The following is a 15,048-nucleotide window of genomic DNA, read 5'->3' as shown; positions in this document are numbered from 1 at the left end:
TCTGGTTCAGTAGGCTACACAATCAAGGGCTAGACTGCTGACTTGACAGTTGTCCAGAAGACAGTCATTGACACCCTCTACAAGAAGGGTAAGCCACAAAAGGTTATTGCTAAAGAAACTGGCTGTTCGCAGAGCGCTGTATCTAAGCATATTAATGGAAGGCTAAGTGGAAGGAAAAAGTATGGTAGAAAAAGGTGCACAAGTGACAGGAATAACCACAGCCTTGAAAGGATTGTCAAACAAAGGCCATTCAAGCATTTGAGGGAGATTAACATGTAGTGCACTGCGGCTTGAGTCAGTGCTTTAAGAGCCACCACACACAGACGTATCCAGGACATTGGCTACAACTGTCACATTCCTTCTGTCAAGCTACTCATGACCCAGAGACAACGTCAGAATTGTCTTTCCAGGGCTGAGGAGAAAAAGGACTGGATTATTGCTCAGTGGTCCAAAGTTCTGTTTTCAGATGAAAGTAAATTTTGTATTTCATTTGGAAATCAAAGTCCCATAGTCTGGAGGAAGAGTGGAGAGGCAAACAATCCAAGTTGATTGAGGTCCATTGAGAAGTTTCCACAATCAGTGATGGTTTGGGGAGACATGTCATCTGCTGGTGTTGGTCCAAAGTCAGTGCAGCTGTCTACCAGGAAATTTTAGAGCACTTCATGCTTCCCTCTGCTGACAAGCTTCATGAAGATGCTAATTTCATTTTCCGACAAAAGTACCAATACCTGGTTTAATAATCACAGTATCACTGTGCTTGATTGACCTGCAAACTCGCCTGCAGGTCAATCTTACTGCCCCCGGTTACTGAAATAAATTAACTTTTCAATGATACTCTAATTTATTGAGATCCATCTGTGACCTATTTACAGTTTTTCCAATATACTTTATCTATTTCTCAGAGTTTTACAACAATTCTGCTTACAGTAATTCAATAGGAACCTTCATTGTTTACATTTAAGAGATTAAAATCTGTACTAGGGATGTACACACAGGCCCATGGCTTGGGCATTCCTAGCTTAAAACATTCGGGACCTGGGCCCCAGATGTCTTGTCCCAGGCCCAGAATGTGCTGGTTACCAGAGATATGCATACAACTGTATTGCGATCCTCAGGACTATTGAATTACTGTGGTGGGCACTGACATGGGAACCAATTGCTTCCTGCCCCACCATACTCTCTCAGGCAACTTGGCCTGAGGCCAATGAAAAGTAGTGTGGTGCAGGCCCGTCGTAGGCAACTCAATTACATTGTTTTATTCCTGTGCCTAGATGCAGATGGCGAGTTGACTTCAACACCAGCGCTTGAGTGGAGAAGCAGGGACCTCATCGCTGCTTTACTGACAGAGGTCAGAAGTTAGGTGAGTATCTTATATGGTCTGGTGGCAATACAAGGGGCCTCTTTATGGTCTGTGGGCACTACAGGGGCCTCTATAAAGACATGGGAAACTACAGGGGCACTATAAGAAATGTGGGCACTACAGGGAGCACTATAAGGACTGCTGGCACTACAGGGGGGCAGTGTAAAGACTAGATACACTACAGGGAAGCACTATAAAGACTGTAGACACTGCAGGATTGCACTGTAATGACTGTGAGCACTAAAGGTTGCACTATAAGGACTGTGGGGACTACAGGGTGGTATTTGAAGGATTGTGGGAACTACAGGGGGGCAATTTAAGGGCTTGGGGCACTATAAGGACTGTGTGAACCACGGGAGGTACCATAAAGTTTTGGGGCACTATAAGGGCTGGGTGCACTACAGTGGGCAGTTTAAGGAATGTTGGCACTACAGGAGGCAATATAAGGACTGGGGGCACTGAACGGGAGCCTGTAAGGTCTAGAGCACTACAGGGTGCACTATAGGGGACATTTTAACTACTGGGGACACTTTTAAGGCATTTAAATTGTTTGGGCACTATAGGGAGAATTTAAACTAGTGGGGGCACTATAGGGGACATTATAACTACTGAAGGCACAAAACTATTTGACTTAATACTATTAGGAACTCCATAGGGATGCCTTATTAATGCGATTAAAGCAAGGAGCAGTCAGCACTCGACTTTGCACTCAACCCACACGAGGAGAAGAAAACTTCCAAGACGTAGTATAATAAATCTCAGTGGGCGTTTCTTTTTCTCAATTTATTTGCTTTTATTCCGTAGATGGATAAATTCAAGGATTCGTTTCTGCCCGTCCATCCTTCATTAGCTCAGTATTATAATACATCTCACACACTTATATATCAGAGTTACAGGCTACAGAAGACAGCCAAGAAAGGATTATTATACTACAAGTTCTGGGAGCGACTCAGCGGGATCCCAAGAGTTGCATCCTTTTTTCAGGAGGGGCAATGGCCGTCGACCGCCAGGAGGAGGCGCAGGGTGGGCCGCAAGCATCGGCAGCCCCATACCAACGGGATCGACTCAGATTCAGACGTACTCGCAGGTACGGCTCCCTCTATGATTATTCATCTGTCTTCGAAAATGTTGAACCCGTTCCAGATTAAAGCTCTGGAGAAAGGTTTATCCTTTAGCCCTGTCTCGCAGTTTGACAGTTTCCAGATGGATATCGAGCTACAACATTTTTTTAGAAGGATAAGACTAAGAAGTAATTTTATGGATGCATCTGTGATATCATCCTCTGAAGACTGTGTAACTGATGGGCATGATACTGGAACTGGGGTATTCAGGTTAATAGATTTGAACTTGGCAGTTGGGAGTAGATTTATGCCACCAAAAAATGCGCACCCAGCGGAGACATGTGTCCAACTTGTGATGAGAGACATTCAAACATTGATGGACTTGATTAAGAAAGGAGAGAGTTACATGTAACATCCAATGTGACCCCACAGGAGCAACAAGCCGTGCGGTCTCTTATGCAGGATAAGAGCCTTGTAATTAAGCCGGCAGACAAAGGGGGATCATTAGTGATTATGGACAGAAGTAGTTATGTAAAAGAGGTATTGCGCCAGTTGTCAGATAATGACACTTATATGAGGTTGGATAATGATCCTGTGTTCTGGATAAAAGAAGAAATATTATCTGTTGTATACCACTACAAAGCCTTGGGCATAATTGATTAGAAAATGAGCCAGTTTCAAATTAATCAGTCACCGGCAACTCCGGTGTTATATATACTACCAAATGTACATAAGACACTGATGGACCCCCCTGGGCGCCCTATAGTGGTGTCGGTAAACTCTGTTCTGTCCCTGCTGGGGATGGTATTGGAACAATTGTTAACACCTTTGGTGAAACAGACTGCTTAGTTTCTCCTGGACATTTCGCAATTCTTAGAAATAATAAAAGGATTAGGAAAGATCCCTCTTGATAGCTGGTTGGTCACTATTTATGTGGTCAGCCTCTATACTTTCATAGATCATGGTGGAGGTATGGAGGCTGTATCACTTTTGTTGCAGTCAAGTGGGTACACTGATATACAGCAGGAATTTTTGTTGAAGCTGCTACATCTTGTTTTTTATAAAAATTATTTTCTATTTGGAGATACATTTTATCTACAGCGGCAGGGGACTGTGATGGGCTCGAATGTGGCCCCGCCCTATGCAAATGCATTCATGTAATCATTTGAAAAAACCTTTGTATACAATAATTTGGGCTATCAAAAGAATGCCCTTCTTTGGAAAAGATTTATTGATGATATCATTTGCATATGGTCGGGGCCACTCGAGTCCCTCATGGCCTTCCAAAGACATCTTAATAGTGCCCTAAGTGGTTTGAAATTTACCATGACCCATGATCAGGTGAAGATTAGCTTTCTGGATACAATGGTGATTAAGGATGATGATGGGTATATACATACTGATCTTTAAAGGAAGAAGACAGACAGAAACAGTGTGTTACATTTCAAAAGTGCCCACCCCTATCCTAGGCTATCCCTAAATCACAGATTCAGCGAGTAAGACGTATTGTCTCCAATCAAGAGGTACAGGAAAGAAGGATAGGAGAGATGGTGAAGAGATTTAAGGTGAGGGGCTACCCTGAAAAGGTCCTCAAGGAGGCTGTGGTTACCCCGGTTCGGGATAAAATGGAAGGAAAAAGTCCCAGGATTGTCTTTTCACACAAATGTCATCCTTTTAACCACTTAAGGACCACAGGTTTATACCCCCCTAGTGACCAGGCCCTTTTTTACAAATCGGCACTTCACAACTTTAACAGTTTATTGCTCGGTCATGCAACTTGGCACCCAAATTAATTTTACCTCCTTTTCTTCTCACAAATACAGCTTTCTTTTGGTGGTATTTTATTGCTGCTGAGATTTTTTGTTTTTCTGATATTAATCAAAATAGCAATTTTCTCAAAAAAAAGTGTATTTTTAACTTTCTCTGGTTAAATTGTTCAAATATAATTACATTTCTATACATGTTTGTGTCAGAATTTATTGTGCTACATGTCTTTGATAAAAAAAAAATCCAATAAGTTTATATTTATTGGTTTGCGCAAAAGTTATAGCGTTTACAAACTATGGTACAAAAATGTGAATTTCCGCATTTTGAAGCAGCTCTGACTTTCTGAGCACCTGTCATGTTTCTTGAGGTGCTAGAATGCCAGGATAGTATAAATTCCCCCCAAATGACCCCATTTTAGAAGGAAGACACCCCAAAGTATTCGCAGAGGGGAATGGTGAGTTTATGTATGATTTATATATTTTTTCACAAGTTAGTGGAAAATGACACTTTCTGAGAAAAAAGGATAAAAAATAAAGTTTCCATTTCTGCTAACTTCTGGCAAAAAAAAGAAAAAATCTCCCACGGACTCACTATGCCCCTCAGTGAATACCTTGGGGTGTTGTCACGGCGGACGTGCACTCAGTCTAACAGATAACGCACCAACCAGGCTCTGGGCGAGAGACAGGGGAAGGGTCACCTCCTAACTAATCCCTGACTTCTTTCCCTACACTGCTCAGCCCACCTACAGATCTTTAAGGTAGGTATGAGATGTCCCCGTGCCTGGGCTGACAAAACCCTGAATTCCCTGAGATGGTGAAGTAGGGAAATAGGAGCAGCCTGCTCGCACAGAACCTGGATGGGATAGATGACACAAAACAACCAAACTTGAAATAACACTTATCTTCCTGAGCTGGAGCAGACAGCCAACCTTCCTTCCTAGCTTCCAAGACCACAATGATTAGTATAATCCGCCCAGAGCACTGGGTTGGTATACTATTTAAACTAATGACCCCACCCAGTGCACTTGAGAGGTGGATCCAGCACGGCTCCAAAACAAAAACTAAACTCGTGCTGCTATCCTGGCCGACCTCCGCACATCGTCAGAGTGTGGCATGACAGTACCCCCCCTTCTACGGGTGACCTCCGGCCACCCCGGACCAACCTTATCCGGATGGGACCTATGAAAGGCCCTCACCAGTCGGCTGGCGTTGACATCCGAAGCCGGAACCCACATCCTCTCCTCAGGACCGTACCCTCTCCAGTGCACCAGGTACTGAAGGGAACCCCGAAGAACTCTCGAGTCGAGAATCCTGGAGATCTCAAACTCAAAGTTTCCCTTGACTAGAACAGGAGGAGGAGGCAATGGCGATGGTTCCACCGGTCTCACGTATTTTTTTAGTAAAGACCTGTGGAACACATCATGGATCCTCCAAGTCTGCGGAAGATCCAGCCGAAACGCCACAGGATTGATCACCGCAGAAATTTTATACGGACCAATAAATATTGGACCCAGTTTCCAAGATGGCACTCTCAATTTGATATTCTTAGTGGACAACCACACCAGATCACCCACACACAGGTCCGGACCAGTCATACGTCTCTTGTCAGCCATTCGTTTATACCTCTCACCTATCCTCTCCAAATTCCCTTGAATCCTCCGCCAGATAGAGGATAAGGCAGAAGAGAATCTCTCCTCCTCTGGCATCCCTACCAAACTGAGGATGAAAACCGTATGCGCCAAAAAATGGCGACTTACCCGTGGACTCCTGCCTACGGTTATTCAACGCAAATTCTGCTAAGGACAAGAATGAGGACCAGTCCTCCTGATTCTCAGCCACAAAGCACCTCAAGTAGGTCTCCAGGTTTTGATTAGTATGCTCCGTCTGACCATTCGACTGTGAATGAAAAGCCGAAGAGAATGAAAGTTGAATGCCAAGCCGAGAGCAGAACGCCCTTCAAAACCTGGAGACAAACTGCGTGCCCCTATCAGAGACCACATCCCAAGGAATACCATGCAATTGCACAATATTATCCACAAAAATCTGCGCAAGAGTCTTAGCGTTAGGTAGACTCATTAGTGGTATAAAGTGAGCCATTTTACTGAAACGGTCAACTACCACCAAAATCACTGTTCTCCCGGAGGAACTCGGCAGATCCGTAATAAAGTCCATAGACAAATGCGTCCAAGGACGAAATGGAATAGACAATGGAAGAAGTGAACCAGGCGGTCGAGTATGAGCAACCTTTGACCGAGCGCAGGCTTCACAAGGTGTCACGTAATTCTCAATGCTCTTACGTAACCCTGGCCACCAGAACCTCCGGGATACTAGATCACAGGTGGACTTACCACCAGGATGTCCAGCGAGAACAGTATCGTGCTGTTCCTTGAACACCTTGTATCGTAGGCCCTCAGGAACAAAAAACCTCCCTGGGGGACAAGAACCAGGAGCCCCCTCCTGGGCTCCCAACACCTCCATCTCCAATTCAGGGTACAGAGCGGAGACCACCACCCCATCCGCCAAAATTGGCGCCGGATCTTCTGAATCACCTCCCCCAGGAAAGCTGGGAGACAAGGCATCTGCCTTGACGTTCTTGACCCCTGGGCAAAAGGTAACCACGAAATTGAACCTGGTAAAAAACAGTGACCATCTGGCCTGCCTAGGGTTCAGACGCTTGGCAGATTGCTGATAAGCCAAATTTTTATGGTTAGTATACACCGTAACGGGGTGAGACACCCCCTCTAACCAGTAACGCCATTCCTCAAAGGCCAACTTGATAGCCAACAACTCTCTATCTCCAACATCATAATTCCTCTCGGCGACCGAGAGCTTCTTGGAGAAGAAGGCACATGGGACCCACTTGCCAGGAGATGAACCCTGTGACAGCACCGCCCCAACCCCCACCTCTGATGCATCAACCTCCACTACGAATGACTGAGACACATCCGGCTGCACCAGAATGGGAGCAGACGCAAAACACTCCTTAACAGTCGAAAAGGCCTGCAATGCCTCATCCGACCAGACAGAGACATCGGCGCCCTTCTTGGTCCTATCAGTAAGAGGTTTTACTAGGGTAGAATAATTCGAAATAAATTTTCTATAATAATTCGTAAACCCCAAGAACCGCATCAAAGCTTTCTGATTCTCTGGTCGGTCCCACTCCAGAACCGCCCGGACCTTTTCGAGGTCCATACGAAAACCAGAATTAGAAAGCATGTATCCCAAGAACGGAAGCTTTTGCACTGCAAACAAACATTTCTCCAATTTGGCATATAACTTATTCTCCCGAAGGATCGTCAAAACCTGTCTCACATTATCCTGATGGGTCTTCAGATCAGGAGAATAAATTAAAATGTCATCCAGGTAAACTACTACGAACCTCCCCACCAAGTGATGAAAAATATCATTGACGAATCGCTGAAATACTGCTGGCGCGTTAGTCAACCCAAAAGGCATCACCAGGTTCTCAAAATGACCCTCGTGCGTATTGAAGGCCGTTTTCCACTCATCCCCCTCCTTGATCCTGATCAGATTGTAGGCTCCTCTCAAATCCAACTTGGAGAACACCTTGGCTCCACCAATTTGATCAAAAAGATCGGAGATCAAAAGCAGGGGTATGGATCCCGGACTGTAATACAGTTCAATTCCTGGAAATGCAAACACTGTCTCAGTGATCCATCTTTTTTCTTCACAAAGAACAAACATACTGCCACTAGAGACTTAGATGGTCTAATATGACCCTTTGCCAAACTCTCGGCGACATACTTTCGCATGACCTCTCTTTCGGGTTGAGAGAGGTTGTAAAGCTGAGACTTTGGCAACTTAGCCCCAGGAATGAGATTAACTGGACAATCATAGTCTCGATGTGGGGGCAATTCCTGAGCCCCACCCTCCGAAAAAGACATCCACAAAATCCGAGAGATACTGAGGTAAAGTCGTAATGGACACACCAGAGATAGATGTGCCAAGACAATTATCCGAACAAAACTCGCTCCAACCAATGATTTGTTTCGCTTGCCAGTCTATAATTGGGTTATGTCTAGTCAACCATGGCAACCCCAAAACTATAGGAGCTGGCAAATCCTTCATGACAAAACAAGAAATAATTTCAGCATGTGAATCACCCACCCTTAAGTGAATGCCATGAACAATGTGAGTAATGCTCCTTTAAGACAGAGGGGAAGGATCAATTGCAAAAACACGAATCTCGTTCTCTAACGTGCAAGTACTTAGTCCCAGGCCTTGAAGAAAAAGAAAGTCAATTAGGTTTACCCCAGCACCACAATCAAGGAATACATCAACAAACACATTTTTTTACTCTAGCGCCACCATAGCTGAAAGGAGAAAAACGGGAACTGCAGGGAGCTTGCATACCTGTCTGCTCCACCACACCATTCATACTACCAAGTGTGAGGGAAGTTTTTTTTTCTTTTTCTCTTCCACCTGTGATTTAACATAAGGACAAGAAAAAACAAAATGACCCCTCTTTCCACAATAGTAACATAGATTGTGCACTTTTCTAAAGTCTCTACTATCAGAATGGCAAGATATCTGACCTAACTGCATGGGTTCCTCCCTTACCCCAGAGTTATGAGTAATATCACCCTGGGCAGTAGGAGAAATAAAACCACACGCAGGAGAGATCCCCTGCACGGAGGGACCCTTACACCTCTCTCTGATACGTCTATCCAACCATATAGCCAAAGACATTGCATTCTCTAAAGTATCCGGGTACTCATGAAAAGCCAGGGCATCCTTCAACCTTTCAGATAACCCCTGACAAAACTGACTACATAACGCGGGGTCGTTCCACCCCGACTCAGTAGCCCACCTCCTAAACTCTGTGCAGTAACCCTCTGCAGTATGTTTACCCTGTAGTAAGTTACGCAATCTCGATTCTGCCATTGAGACCCGATCTGGGTCATCGTAAATCAATCCCAGGGCTTTGAAAAATTCCTCCACCGACCGGAGAGCCAGAGAACCGGGCGGCAGAGAAAAAGCCCAGGATTGCGCGTCCCCTTTAAGCAAAGACATGATGATACCAACCCTCTGATCTTCATTACCTGACGAAAATGGACCATACCCCTCACGGAATACCTTGGGGTGTCTTCTTTCTAAAATGGGGTCACTTGTGGGGTATTTATACTGCCCTGGCATTTTAGGGGCCCTAAAGTGTGAGAAGTAGTTTGGAATCCAAATGCGTAAAAATGCCCTGTGAAATCCTAAAAGTACTCATTGGAATTTGGGCCCCTTTGCGCACCTAGGCTGCAAAAAAGTGGCACACATGTGGTATCTCCGTACTCAGAAGAAGTAGGGCAATGTGTTTTGGGGTGTATTTTTACATATACCCATACTGTGTGTGAGAAATATCTCTGTAAATGACAATTTTTTCAATTTTTTTATACAAAGTTGTCAATTTACAGAGATATTTCTCTCACCCAGCATGGGTATATGTAAAAATACACACCAAAACACATTGCCCTACTTCTCCTGAGTACGGCGATACCACATGTGTGACACTTTTTTGCAGCCAAGATGCGCAAAGGGGCCGAAAGTCCAACGAGTACCTTTTAGGAGGGCATTTTTAGGCTTTTGGATTCCAGACTTCTTCTCACGCTTTAGGGCCCCTAGAATGCCAGGGCAGTATAAATACCCCACATGTGACCCCATTTTGGAAAGAAGACACCCCAAGGTATTCTGGCATGGAAAGTTTATATAAGATTTTTTTCTTTGGCACAAGTTAGCGGAAATAGATTTTTTTTGGTTTTTTCTCACAAAGTCTCCCTTTCCGCTAACTTGTGACAAAAAGTTCAATCTTTCATGGACTCAATATGCCCCTCAGCGAATACCTTGGGGTGTCTTCTTTCCAAAATGGGGTCATTTGTGAGGCGTTTGTACTGCCCTGGCATTTGAGGGTCTCCGCAATCATTACATGTATGGCCGGCATTAGGAGTTTCTGCTATTCTCCTTAGGCCTCATGCACACGACCGTTGTTTGGGTCCGCATCCGAGCCGCCGTTTTGGCGGGTCGGATGCGGACCCATTCATTTCAATGGGGCCGCAAAAGATGCGGACTGCACTCTGTGTGCTGTCCGCATCCGTGGCTCCGTTCCGCGGCCCCGCTAAAAAAATATAACATGTCCTATTCTTGTCCGTGCAACACGGGCGCCTTCCGTTTTTTTGCGGATCTGCGGTTTGCGGACCGCAAAAAACTGCACGGTCGTGTGCATGAGGCCTTATATTGAGCATACGGGTAATGAGATTTTTTTTTTTCGTTCAGCCTCTGGGCTGAAGAAAAAAAATGAACAGCACAGATTTCTTCATTCGCATCGATCAATGTGGATGAAAAAATCTCTGCCAAAAAATGTGCAAAAAAAAAAAAAAGAGGGGAAAGGACATAGGAGTGCTTGCGAAGTAAAGCTGCGATCACTAATAAAGATGCAAAAAGCTCAAAAGTGATCTTTATAGCGCCGCAGCGATTTTATGGTGTTTTTGCAATGATCTGAAAAAAAAATTCTGTCACTGCGGTGGGGCGGACTGAATGCAAGTGTGCGCACAAGATCAGGCCTGATCCGGCAAACACTGCGTTTTTTGTAGAGCCTAAGTTGACCCTAATGTACTGATATAGATCTGATTGCGATCAGTCTTGATCACTTACAGATACTATATAGTACTAGTGCTGATTAGCGACAGCGATGACGCTAATCAGTGACCGGTGCGGTGGGCTGGGCGCTAACTACCTAACAAGTAGCTAACTAACTGGCGGTGATAAGGGACCCTTAGGCCCCATTCACACGTCCGCAATTCTGTTCCACATTTTGCGGACGGGAATTGCGGACCCATTCATTTCTATGGGGACAGACTTTGTCCCGCTCGGATCCGGAATTGCGGATCTGCACTTCCGGGTCCGCACTTCCGTTCTGCAAAAATATAGAACATGTCCTATTCTTGTCCGCAATTGCGGACAAGAAAAGGCATTTTCTATATAGTTCTGGCAATGTGCGGATCCGCAAAATGCGGAAAACACATTGCCGGTGTCAGTGTTTTGCGGATCCGTGGATCCGCAAAACACATACGGACGTCTGAATGAAGCCTTACAGGGGGGTGATCAATGACAGGGGGGTGATCAGGGAGTCTATATGGGGTGATCAGGGGTTAATAAGGGGTTAATAAGTGACAGGGGGGGGTGTGTAGTGTGGTGCTTCTTACAGAGCCTGTGTCCTCTGGTGGTCGATCCAAGCAAAAGGGACCACCAGAGGACCAGGTAGCAGGTATATCAGACGCTGTTAACAAAACAGCGTCTAATATACCTTTCTGATGCGATTTTCTTTACATTTACAGCCTGCCAGCGAATGATCAGCGCTGGCAGGCTGTAGATCAACTTGTGAACTGCGCGATCCTGTGAACGTGCGCTCCTGTGAGCGTGCGTTCACAGGAAATCTCAGGTCTCACGAGATTACGCCAATAGGCGTCGCTGAGACCTGAGAGCGCCGCCGTCCTGACGCCTTTCGGGCGTCAGTGTGACGGGAGGTGGTTAATAAACGATTTGATTACATTGTACGTTAACATTGGCGACTATTAGGGAGATCATATCCACAATTTAATAATCCCCCACTGATCTGTAACAAACGAAGTAAGACCTACCGTGACCAATTGGTGCACGCTGACATTGGCCCTCTGATTGTTATTCCACGACAGAGCTTGCTGAGGCATCAGAGGAATGGTACATATCCTTGTTTACATTGTGCGCAATGTTTGCACATTATTAAATGAGAATCCTTTTATCATCCTGTAGGGGTTTAGCTCTTCTCCGGGGGTGATTCACACAAATATCGTCGCCAGACACCAAGTTTCTGGTCCAAACATCACTTTATTTGGCTCCTTAAGCAATCCAAACATAAAAGGTACAAAATAAACACCTGCCCGGCTGGGCTCTAACTAAACAAAGTTTCCTGACTCACCTAAAGTCACAGTTCACACCCTGTGAACACAAGCGGCTTTCTCAGCCAATGTCCCACAGCCTCCTGGCTGTACAGAGCACAGTACGCCCACTGTCTCCAGTTCAGTATTTCTTGTGGGGGATTGGGGCTCAGTAGTCTGCCTGACTATGGCCCTGCGACCCTCCCAGGCATCGCTGCGTCCCCCAACTCCAGGCTATCTCCCAGCCTTGTGGTCCCTCAGCCTTGCCCAGCTGAGACCACACAGACAGAGCCTCCAGGCCTCTGTCCACAGGTAACACACTACTCCCTTTCTGACACTCTGGGAGGTGCCTTATGCCAGGCTGATTACCTCCAGCTTCTCTCACCTGTGGTGGAACAGGGGTGTGGACCACACTATCCACCCCTTTCTTGCCTCTAACCTGAGTGAGACCTGTCACTGTCTCACATATCCCTCCCCTTTGTTCAAACCCGTGAGGGTGAACACCTGCATAACCACGGGAGGCTGGTGAGAGGGTATCAACCTGGCCTGGATGTGGGGAACAGCCACCCACCCTGCTCTTTGGCTGCTCCCAATAAGAACCGGCCCAGATTGGCTTTACAACCACACTAAGTAACCCAGTGTCAGCGAGCACTAGCTGCCGCTGACACAGAAAATTACCGGTTCTTATTTCACCGAGGCCAGCAACCTCGGTGACACGTACCTTCCCTTTGTTCTGCCAGACCCACGCCAGCAGAGCTTGGTTCATCACCAAAACCAACATCTTGCATAACAGAAACTGCCTAAAGGCCTCATGTGCCCATCTCATGGCCAGATACTCTTTTCTTACTCTTTCCCGAGAGAGGATGATGCGCTGTCGTATATTTTGATCTCCCTCTCTTTTTAGATCCTCTGGATCCTGTACATGCGCCTCACGTCCTTTCTTGGACTGCTGCAGCTCTTGCCTGAACTGTTCCCAGTCATAGTCATATCCCGACACTTTCTCCTTTGCTTTGCAGGGCTCCTTCAGCAGAGCATGCTTGCCCCTACTCGCTTCTTTTACGTGCATCTGGGTCACTTCTTCCTTCTTTCCAACAGTAGTTACTCCAGCTACTATGACAGTTTTAGAGATCTCTGCTTCTTTAACGGCTTTTTCCACTTCGGCCGCGGCTCCCTTTGGCTTAACTTTGGTCTCTGTAGAACCTGGGGACTTCATGTCAACCAGCATATCGGCCTTAACTTTTTCAGTCTTTGTCTTCTTGAAGTCTCCAGTCTCTTTGACCGCCTTCTCATCCTTCTCGGACATGGCACCATAAACTTGCCCTGTTAACCCCTCCCCCTCTTTCTCATCGATGCAGGAGGCACCAGGGTCTTCAGCAGACTCCTCGTCTTCTGTCATTTTCTCTAGAGGCTCACCCAGGACCCTGTTCTCATTTTGTGGAGGAGTCAGGAGATACAGCCCATCGTAATAGCCCGGATCCGAAAACTGATCGTTCACCTCCTCGTATTTCTTCCCCAGCAGGCTGCTGGCTATTTGGAAGGCCTTGTATGCAGAGGGGACGTCTTCCAGGCCTAGGCTACACGCTACCACGGGTCTGAGGTCTTCGGCATCCACATCAGCCCCATCATCTGGTTTAGCAGAAGCATCTTCCATCTTCTCTGCCACAGCCAGCACCACAGTGCCACCCTCTCCAGTCCCATTTTTAACAGGCTCTGGCTTCTTGACATCTTCCAGAGAACTCTCCTCTTCAGGTTTCTCACCTTCCACCTGCTGTTTGAGAGCACACTTAGATTTCTCCAACTCATCTTTTAAGCTCATGAGATTTTCATTCTCTGCTCTGAGTTGCTTGTTCAGCCTCTCCAATTCAGCATGCTCCTCAAGCGCTTTTTCCAGGGCTTTAGCCAAGGAGAGGGCCTTGGTCTCCTTTTCCCAAGCATCAGTCTCTGTTTGGTCACGTTTTTCACCATATCGAGCCGAGATGTATTTCTCTTCAGCTAGGAGCCAGTCACATTTCTCCTGTTTCTTCGCTGGATTAGACATAACTTGCTTCTGGTGGTCCAGGTCCACCATCAGATCATCCAATCCTCGCTGAAGTTTGTTCTTGGTTTTCTCCACCTTTTTGTATGTCACACCCTGTTTCTCCAGGCGCTGAACCACCAACTCCATGTTTTTCAGCAGTTTCTTTTCAGCTTTTTGCACAAGCTTGTGGGAAGTGCCCCGCTTTTTGGCCTCCGGTTCCAGCTGCTCCTTGCTCGGCCCTGCTGCAGCAGATGTAGGAGTATCACCATTCTCTTTCTGGCTCTCCTTCTTTGCCCTTTCTGAAGCCTTCTTCAGTTGCTCTGTGAAGACAGCTAGTCCCGTCTCTAACGTTTCTAGGGAGCGTGAGGAGAGAGAGAGATCATCCTCCTGTTTGCAGCTGTACTGTCGTGTCAGGTCACCTACAACTGTCTGGATATGGGCTTCAGACCCTAGGCTGACGTCACCCGACTTAATTCTCATCTCGTCAGATATAACTGTCTGGTCGTTACTAGTAACCACCTTTGTTTCACAGGACCTTGGCATGGTAGCCTCACTCTCTGGATTGCTATCGGTCACAGCACATACGTCAACTATACCGCTCGTGTCATTATTAATTCTGACCTCTAGGGGCACCGATGAGCTAATCCCCACCTGGGACACTTCCTTAGTAACCAACCAACATTGTGGAGACTGCATTTCCCCCTCTGGTACGTGCGTTACACCCTCTAACCCTATCATATTCTCCTGCACCTTCAAACACTGAGCTGGAGCTGGGCTTTGCTCCACACTAGTTATAGGCATGTCTTCAAACTTTTTGATTACGTCATATCGCGCTTCATGAAACATAGCAGATGCAGAAAATAAAGTTTTATCATCATTTACATTTTTACCACCAGGGGGCGCTTCTCCCCTGACCACAACCTGC

This window comes from Bufo bufo, chromosome 5 (assembly GCF_905171765.1).
Source record: "Bufo bufo chromosome 5, aBufBuf1.1, whole genome shotgun sequence".
Taxonomy (NCBI): domain Eukaryota; kingdom Metazoa; phylum Chordata; class Amphibia; order Anura; family Bufonidae; genus Bufo; species Bufo bufo.
Note: the sequence above shows the minus strand (reverse complement) of the source record.